The sequence below is a fragment of the Oncorhynchus masou genome, unplaced genomic scaffold (genome assembly GCF_036934945.1).
Source record: "Oncorhynchus masou masou isolate Uvic2021 unplaced genomic scaffold, UVic_Omas_1.1 unplaced_scaffold_7786, whole genome shotgun sequence".
Taxonomy (NCBI): Eukaryota; Metazoa; Chordata; class Actinopteri; order Salmoniformes; family Salmonidae; genus Oncorhynchus; species Oncorhynchus masou.
In genome coordinates, this window is record NW_027014255.1 from 4175 (window position 1) to 13922 (window position 9748).

General features: G+C 44.9%; 1 pseudogene; it reads left to right on the plus strand.

The window, feature by feature from the left end:
- The first annotated feature begins 665 nt into the window (after window positions 1-665).
- Window positions 666-8911, plus strand: LOC135537437 (UPF0606 protein KIAA1549L-like; annotated as a pseudogene).
- The last annotated feature ends 837 nt before the right edge of the window (window positions 8912-9748 follow it).

The window sequence follows — 9748 nt, forward strand, 5'->3', positions numbered from 1 at the left end:
TCCTCTGTTTAATGTACAACTCTTTGTTCTCTGTGTAATGTACAACTCTCTGTCCTCTGTGTAATGTACAACTCTCTGTCCTCTGTGTAATGTACATCTCTCTGTTCTCTGTGTAATGTACAACTCTCTGTCCTCTGTGTAATGTACAACTCTCTGTTCTCTGTGTAATGTACAACTCTCTGTCCTCTGTTTTCGCTTCCCTTTCTCATTCCGTCTCCCATTCCCATGTTCCCATTCCCATGTTCCCATGTTCCCATTCCCATGTTCCCATTCCCATGTTCCCATGTTCCCATGTTCCCATTCCCATGTTCCCATTCCCATGTTCCCATGTTCCCATGTTCCCATGTTCCCATTCCCATGTTCCCATTCCCATTCCCATATTCCCATGTTCCCATGTTCCCATTCCCATGTTCCCATTCCCATGTTCCCATTCCCATATTCCCATGTTCCCATGTTCCCATTCCCATGTTCCCATGTTCCCATTCCCATGTTCTCTCTTTCTATGAGACTCTCTTGTTCTCCCTCTCTCACCATCCTTCTGTTTCACAAGCAGTCAAAACATCCACTCCTACAACTCTACAACCAGCCAGTTGATTAGATGATCGATCATGCTTACTGACCCTGATAACAGATCCCTATTTCCCTCTCTCAGGTGGAGACTGTGTTTGGCTCTCCCAACGTGACGGTGGGCTACCACGTAATTGGAGCAGACATGGTGTACCCGCCCTCTGTGGTGGTCGAGGCACTTCATTCCTACGGCCGGGATAGGCTGATGGGTGACGTGCGACAGTTTGTCCCCATGGTAACGGCGCTGCCCAACACAGCCGCACCATGGAAACCCAGCCCAGCTATCAGCCTCCAGCTCAAAACAGGTCTGATGGTTTAGACTGGAGGAATATGTTTAAGATCATGTTGTTTTTCTTTCACTTATACAAGACACATTATTAAGGAGGCTGCAGGACATTAGTCTACTCTGTGTTCATATACCAGACATGTTATTAAGGAGGCTGCAGGACATTCGTCTGCTCTGTGTTCATATACAAGCTCATATTGATGGGGTTGAGTATTGATCTACAGTTAATAAATGTAAATGTAAATTAAGGAGACTGCAGGACATTAGTCTGCTCTGTGTTCATATACCAGACATGTTATTAAGGAGGCTGCAGGACATTAGTCTGCTCTGTGTTCATATACCAGACATGTTATTAAGGAGGCTGCAGGACATTCGTCTGCTCTGTGTTCATATACCAGACATGTTATTAAGGAGGCTGCAGGACATTAGTCTGCTCTGTGTTCATATACCAGACATGTTATTAAGAAGGCTGCAGGACATTAGTCTGCTCTGTGTTCATATACCAGACATGTTATTAAGGAGGCTGCAGGACATTCGTCTGCTCTGTGTTCATATACCAGACATGTTATTAAGGAGGCTGCAGGACATTCGTCTGCTCTGTGTTCATATACAAGCTCATATTGATGGGGTTGAGTATTGATCTACAGTTAATAAATGTAAATGTAAATTAAGGAGACTGCAGGACATTAGTCTGCTCTGTGTTCATATACCAGACATGTTATTAAGGAGGCTGCAGGACATTAGTCTGCTCTGTGTTCATATACCAGACATGTTATTAAGGAGGCTGCAGGACATTCGTCTGCTCTGTGTTCATATACCAGACATGTTATTAAGGAGGCTGCAGGACATTAGTCTGCTCTGTGTTCATATACCAGACATGTTATTAAGAAGGCTGCAGGACATTAGTCTGCTCTGTGTTCATATACCAGACATGTTATTAAGAAGGCTGCAGGACATTAGTCTGCTCTGTGTTCATATACCAGACATGTTATTAAGGAGGCTGCAGGACATTGGTCTGCTCTGTGTTCATATACCAGACATGTTATTAAGGAGGCTGCAGGACATTTGTCTGCTCTGTGTTCATATACCAGACATGTTATTAAGGAGGCTGCAGGACATTCGTCTGCTCTGTGTTCATATACCAGACATGTTATTAAGGAGGCTGCAGGACATTAGTCTGCTCTGTGTTCATATACCAGACATGTTATTAAGAAGGCTGCAGGACATTAGTCTGCTCTGTGTTCATATACCAGACATGTTATTAAGAAGGCTGCAGGACATTAGTCTGCTCTGTGTTCATATACCAGACATGTTATTAAGGAGGCTGCAGGACATTGATCTGCTCTGTGTTCATATACCAGACATGTTATTAAGGAGGCTGCAGGACATTTGTCTGCTCTGTGTTCATATACCAGACATGTTATTAAGGAGGCTGCAGGACATTAGTCTGCACTGTTCATATACCAGACATGTTATTAAGGAGGCTGCAGGACATTAGTCTACTCTGTGTTCATATACCAGACATGTTATTAAGGAGGCTGCAGGACATTAGTCTGCTCTGTGTTCATATACCAGACATGTTATTAAGGAGACTGCAGGACATTAGTCTGCTCTGTGTTCATATACCAGACATGTTATTAAGGAGGCTGCAGGACATTGGTCTGCCCTGTGTTCATATACCAGACATGTTATTAAGGAGGCTGCAGGACATTAGTCTACTCTGTGTTCATATACCAGACATGTTATTAAGGAGGCTGCAGGACATTCGTCTGCTCTGTGTTCATATACAAGCTCATATTGATGGGGTTGAGTATTGATCTACAGTTAATAAATGTAAATGTAAATTAAGGAGACTGCAGGACATTAGTCTGCTCTGTGTTCATATACCAGACATGTTATTAAGGAGGCTGCAGGACATTAGTCTGCTCTGTGTTCATATACCAGACATGTTATTAAGGAGGCTGCAGGACATTCGTCTGCTCTGTGTTCATATACCAGACATGTTATTAAGGAGGCTGCAGGACATTAGTCTGCTCTGTGTTCATATACCAGACATGTTATTAAGAAGGCTGCAGGACATTAGTCTGCTCTGTGTTCATATACCAGACATGTTATTAAGGAGGCTGCAGGACATTCGTCTGCTCTGTGTTCATATACCAGACATGTTATTAAGGAGGCTGCAGGACATTCGTCTGCTCTGTGTTCATATACAAGCTCATATTGATGGGGTTGAGTATTGATCTACAGTTAATAAATGTAAATGTAAATTAAGGAGACCAGGACATTAGTCTGCTCTGTGTTCATATACCAGACATGTTATTAAGGAGGCTGCAGGACATTAGTCTGCTCTGTGTTCATATACCAGACATGTTATTAAGGAGGCTGCAGGACATTCGTCTGCTCTGTGTTCATATACCAGACATGTTATTAAGGAGGCTGCAGGACATTAGTCTGCTCTGTGTTCATATACCAGACATGTTATTAAGAAGGCTGCAGGACATTAGTCTGCTCTGTGTTCATATACCAGACATGTTATTAAGAAGGCTGCAGGACATTAGTCTGCTCTGTGTTCATATACCAGACATGTTATTAAGGAGGCTGCAGGACATTGGTCTGCTCTGTGTTCATATACCAGACATGTTATTAAGGAGGCTGCAGGACATTTGTCTGCTCTGTGTTCATATACCAGACATGTTATTAAGGAGGCTGCAGGACATTCGTCTGCTCTGTGTTCATATACCAGACATGTTATTAAGGAGGCTGCAGGACATTAGTCTGCTCTGTGTTCATATACCAGACATGTTATTAAGAAGGCTGCAGGACATTAGTCTGCTCTGTGTTCATATACCAGACATGTTATTAAGAAGGCTGCAGGACATTAGTCTGCTCTGTGTTCATATACCAGACATGTTATTAAGGAGGCTGCAGGACATTGATCTGCTCTGTGTTCATATACCAGACATGTTATTAAGGAGGCTGCAGGACATTTGTCTGCTCTGTGTTCATATACCAGACATGTTATTAAGGAGGCTGCAGGACATTAGTCTGCACTGTTCATATACCAGACATGTTATTAAGGAGGCTGCAGGACATTAGTCTACTCTGTGTTCATATACCAGACATGTTATTAAGGAGGCTGCAGGACATTAGTCTGCTCTGTGTTCATATACCAGACATGTTATTAAGGAGACTGCAGGACATTAGTCTGCTCTGTGTTCATATACCAGACATGTTATTAAGGAGGCTGCAGGACATTGGTCTGCCCTGTGTTCATATACCAGACATGTTATTAAGGAGGCTGCAGGACATTAGTCTGCTCTGTGTTCATATACCAGACATGCTATTAAGGAGGCTGCAGGACATTAGTCTGCTCTGTGTTCATATACCAGACATGTTATTAAGGAGGCTGCAGGCCATTCGTCTGCTCTGTGTTCATATACCAGACATGTTATTAAGGAGGCTGCAGGACATTAGTCTGCTCTGTGTTCATATACCAGACATGTTATTAAGGAGGCTGCAGGACATTAGTCTGCTCTGTGTTCATATACCAGACATGTTATTAAGGAGGCTGCAGGACATTAGTCTGCTCTGTGTTCATATACCAGACATGTTATTAAGGAGGCTGCAGGCCATTCGTCTGCTCTGTGTTCATATACCAGACATGTTATTAAGGAGACTGCAGGACATTAGTCTGCTCTGTGTTCATATACCAGACATGTTATTAAGGAGACTGCAGGACATTAGTCTGCTCTGTGTTCATATACCAGACATGTTATTAAGGAGGCTGCAGGACATTGGTCTGCCCTGTGTTCATATATACCAGACATGTTATTAAGGAGGCTGCAGGACATTAGTCTGCTCTGTGTTCATATACCAGACATGTTATTAAGGAGGCTGCAGGACATTAGTCTGCTCTGTGTTCATATACCAGACATGTTATTAAGGAGGCTGCAGGACATTAGTCTGCTCTGTGTTCATATACCAGACATGTTATTAAGGAGGCTGCAGGACCTTGGTCTGCCCTGTGTTCATATACCTGACATGTTATTAAGGAGGCTGCAGGACATTAGTCTGCTCTGTGTTCACATACCTGACATGTTATTAAGGAGGCTGCAGGCCATTCGTCGGCTCTGTGTTCATATACCAGACATGTTATTAAGGAGACTGCAGGACATTAGTCTGCTCTGTGTTCATATACCAGACATGTTATTAAGGAGGCTGCAGGACATTCGTCTGCTCTGTGTTCATATACCAGACATGTTATTAAGGAGGCTGCAGGACATTTGTCTGCTCTGTGTTCATATACCAGACATGTTATTAAGGAGGCTGCAGGACATTAGTCTGCACTGTTCATATACCAGACATGTTATTAAGGAGGCTGCAGGACATTAGTCTACTCTGTGTTCATATACCAGACATGTTATTAAGGAGGCTGCAGGACATTAGTCTGCTCTGTGTTCATATACCAGACATGTTATTAAGGAGACTGCAGGACATTAGTCTGCTCTGTGTTCATATACCAGACATGTTATTAAGGAGGCTGCAGGACATTGGTCTGCCCTGTGTTCATATACCAGACATGTTATTAAGGAGGCTGCAGGACATTAGTCTGCTCTGTGTTCATATACCAGACATGCTATTAAGGAGGCTGCAGGACATTAGTCTGCTCTGTGTTCATATACCAGACATGTTATTAAGGAGGCTGCAGGCCATTCGTCTGCTCTGTGTTCATATACCAGACATGTTATTAAGGAGGCTGCAGGACATTAGTCTGCTCTGTGTTCATATACCAGACATGTTATTAAGGAGGCTGCAGGACATTAGTCTGCTCTGTGTTCATATACCAGACATGTTATTAAGGAGGCTGCAGGACATTAGTCTGCTCTGTGTTCATATACCAGACATGTTATTAAGGAGGCTGCAGGCCATTCGTCTGCTCTGTGTTCATATACCAGACATGTTATTAAGGAGACTGCAGGACATTAGTCTGCTCTGTGTTCATATACCAGACATGTTATTAAGGAGACTGCAGGACATTAGTCTGCTCTGTGTTCATATACCAGACATGTTATTAAGGAGGCTGCAGGACATTGGTCTGCCCTGTGTTCATATACCAGACATGTTATTAAGGAGGCTGCAGGACATTAGTCTGCTCTGTGTTCATATACCAGACATGTTATTAAGGAGGCTGCAGGACATTAGTCTGCTCTGTGTTCATATACCAGACATGTTATTAAGGAGGCTGCAGGACATTAGTCTGCTCTGTGTTCATATACCAGACATGTTATTAAGGAGGCTGCAGGACCTTGGTCTGCCCTGTGTTCATATACCTGACATGTTATTAAGGAGGCTGCAGGACATTAGTCTGCTCTGTGTTCACATACCTGACATGTTATTAAGGAGGCTGCAGGCCATTCGTCGGCTCTGTGTTCATATACCAGACATGTTATTAAGGAGACTGCAGGACATTAGTCTGCTCTGTGTTCATATACCAGACATGTTATTAAGGAGGCTGCAGGACATTCGTCTGCTCTGTGTTCACATACCTGACATGTTATTAAGGAGGCTGCAGGACATTAGTCTGCTCTGTGTTCATATACCAGACATGTTATTTAGGAGACTGCAGGACATTGGTCTGCTCTGTGTTCATATACCTGACATGTTATTAAGGAGGCTGCAGGACATTAGTCTGCTCTGTGTTCACATACCTGACATGTTATTAAGGAGGCTGCAGGACATTCGTCGGCTCTGTGTTCGTATATCAGACATGTTATTAAGGAGGCTGCAGGACATTCGTCTGCTCTGTGTTCATATACAAGCTCATATTGATGGGGTTGAGTATTGATCTACAGTTACTCTTCATGTTCTATGATCTCAATGGGTGTTCTCTGTGTGTTCCAGTTTTGCGCTTCGTAGGTCCAGGAGATGACCCGCGTTCCTGTCGGTTCTCGCAGATGATGGAGCAGAGGCTGGAGAACGTGTTCTCTGAGGCCCAGGCCAAAGTCCTGGACGTCCACACCAGACTCTCTGTCCAGGTAGAGATATTATAGTACAATGGCCTCCTCCTCACTCAGTAACCCTGTGACCTGTGGAGGTGGTGACTTCATGTGTACGTGGTCCTCTGTAGCTCAGTTGGTAGAGCATGGTGCTTGCAACTCCAGGATAGTGGGTTTGATTCCTGGTACCTCCTGTATACCAAATGTGTCTGTAAATGGCTTCTATTTGGTATGAGTAGAAAGTATGTGAAGACAGTATGTTGTCTTTCTGCTCTTCATGATGTCCTTGTTACTGGTCCCAGCAGGGCAGTAATACAGTTCTATGGTTTTGTATTGTATACACATAGCCTAATCTCTAGATACTCTTATCAAAGCTTCCCACCACAGATCAATTATTTATTGTTTTTTGTATCAGGATAAAGGTAAGACCCAGATGCAGACCGTGTTGAAGTGACAATGTTTATACAGCAATAAGGGCAAAGGTTCAGGGGCTCAGGGGCAGGCTCAGGGGCAGGCAGAGTGGTCAGGCAGGCAGGCAGAGTGGTCAGGCGGGCAGGCTCAGGGGCAGGCAGAGTTGTTTTGGCTTATTTTAGATGTTATGACATTAAACTTCAGTACAAACAAATTCAAAGAGTCTAAATATGGGTCGTCCGATTGGTCATTTTGATGTGTGGCACAGTTAGTGTGGATTAAATCTCAAAGCATTTTGCTCCTACCGTTTCCACAGACACAGCTCTGCAGTTGAAGAGGTTTGACACGAGCAAAGAAAATGCAAGCTGTGTATAACTGGAGCATAATTATCATTCCTAAGTGCATTGTTCATGTGCCATTGTAAATAGAAGCTGTTCTCTGATCTGAACTGATGTGTTTAGGGAGACAGTGTTTGTGTTGTTTTAATGAGCTTCCTAGCTGTCGTGGTAACATGTCCACTATGTTATGTATGTATGTCAAGGTTTAGTTTTTAGGTTTTGTGTAGTTGACGTTATAAACACTTTCACAGTGGCGAATGGCTTGACAGTTTCACTCTTGACAGCCGTTTTAATATCTTCATGGATTTAAGCATATTTTTGTTATGCTAATTATGCCAATACATTTTATACCTCCTCTGTAACTTATTAAACATTAAAGTAGATTGATCTAAATTGAAATTATGTTGTGCAACTTTGTCTCTATTTCCCCTCTCTCTCTATCTCTCTCCATCTCTCTCGCCATCTCCTTCCTCCATCTCCCTCTCTCCATCTCCCTCTCTCCATCTCCCTCTCTCCATCTCCTCTCTCCATCTCCCTTCGCCATCTCCCTCTCTCCATCTCCCTCTCGCCATCTCCTCTCTCCATCTCCCTCTCTCCATCTCCCTCTCCCCATCTCCCTCTCTCCATCTCCTCTCTCCATCTCCCTCTCTCCATCTCCCTCTCTCCATCTCCCTCTCTCCATCTTCCTCTCTCCATCTCCCTCTCTCCATCTACCTCTCTCCATCTCCCTCTCTCCATCTCCCTCTCTCCATCTCTCTCCATCTCCATCTCTCCTCCTTCTCCCTCTCTCCATCTCCCTCTCTCCATCTCCCTCTCTCCATCTCCCTCTCTCCATCTCCCTCTCTCCATCTCCCGCTCTCCATCTCCCCTCTCTCCATCTCCCTCTCTCCATCTCCCTCTCTCCATCTCCCTCTCTCCATCTCCCTCTCCATCCCCTCTCTCCATCTCCCTCTCTCCATCTCCCCCTCTCTCCATCTACCTCTCTCCATCTCCCTCTCTCCATCTCCCTCTCTCCATCTCCCTCTCCATCTCCCTCTCTCCATCTCCCTCTCCATCTCCCTGTCCTCTAGATGCTGAGTGTTTCTCAGTCAGTGGGTTCTCCTGCTGTGTCTCTGGTCTACATGGTGAGGAACGGACCGCCCCTCTCAACGCACCGCCGCCTCTAACCTCCTGGGGTCACCTGACCGCCGAGCTGGTCTGGCTACTTCCTGTTCTACCCACCGCTGGTCATTGCTGAACGTAAGTGTCCTAGTGCCTCCTCGATGCCCTCCATCCTCATGATCCACATCAAGTGTCCCCAGAAACAGATCTAGAATCAGGTTACCCCCCAATCCTAACCGTTACCTTTATTGGGATTCAAATACAAAACTGACCTGAGATCAGAGTCTACGTGCCAACTTCATACTACTCCCTAGACACCCCTGTGGGTTTCATATAGCCTGCATGACACACTTCTTTCTGGGTATTTATAGTAGTAAGTAGCTGGTTCTTCAGAGAAGGACTGAGGTACTGGAAGGACTTGTATAGAATAACATGGACGAGTGACGTCTCCAGCCCTTTGAGTAATTGGATGTTTGTGACTGTTGCTCAGCCATGTTCGTGACTGTTGCCCTCGCAAACAATGCATTTTTTTAAATGATTGAGTCACTGTACTGTAAGCTCTGAATGCTAAGGTACAGCTAGCCTCCTCCTCCTCCTCTGTAAGCTCTGGATGCTAAGGTACAGCTAGCCTCCTCCTCCTCCTCTTCCTCTGTAAGCTCTGGATGCTAAGGTACAGCTAGCCTCCTCCTCCTCCTCCTCTGTAAGCTCTGAATGCTAAGGTACAGCTAGCCTCCTCCTCCTCCTCTGCATGCTCTGGATGCTAAGGGACAGCTAGCCCCCTCCTCTGTTTGCTCTGGATGCTAAGGTACAGCTAGCCTCCTCCTCTGTAAGCTCTGGATGCTAAGGTACAGCTAGCATCCTCCTCCTCTGTAAGCTCTGGATGCTAAGGTACAGCTAGCCTCCTCCTCCTCCTCTTCCTCTGTAAGCTCTGGATGCTAAGGGACAGCTAGCCTCCTCCTCCTCCTCTGTATGCTCTGGATGCTAAGGCACAGCTCGCCTCCTCCTCTGTATGCTCTGGATGCTAAGGCACAGCTAGCCTCCTCCTCCTC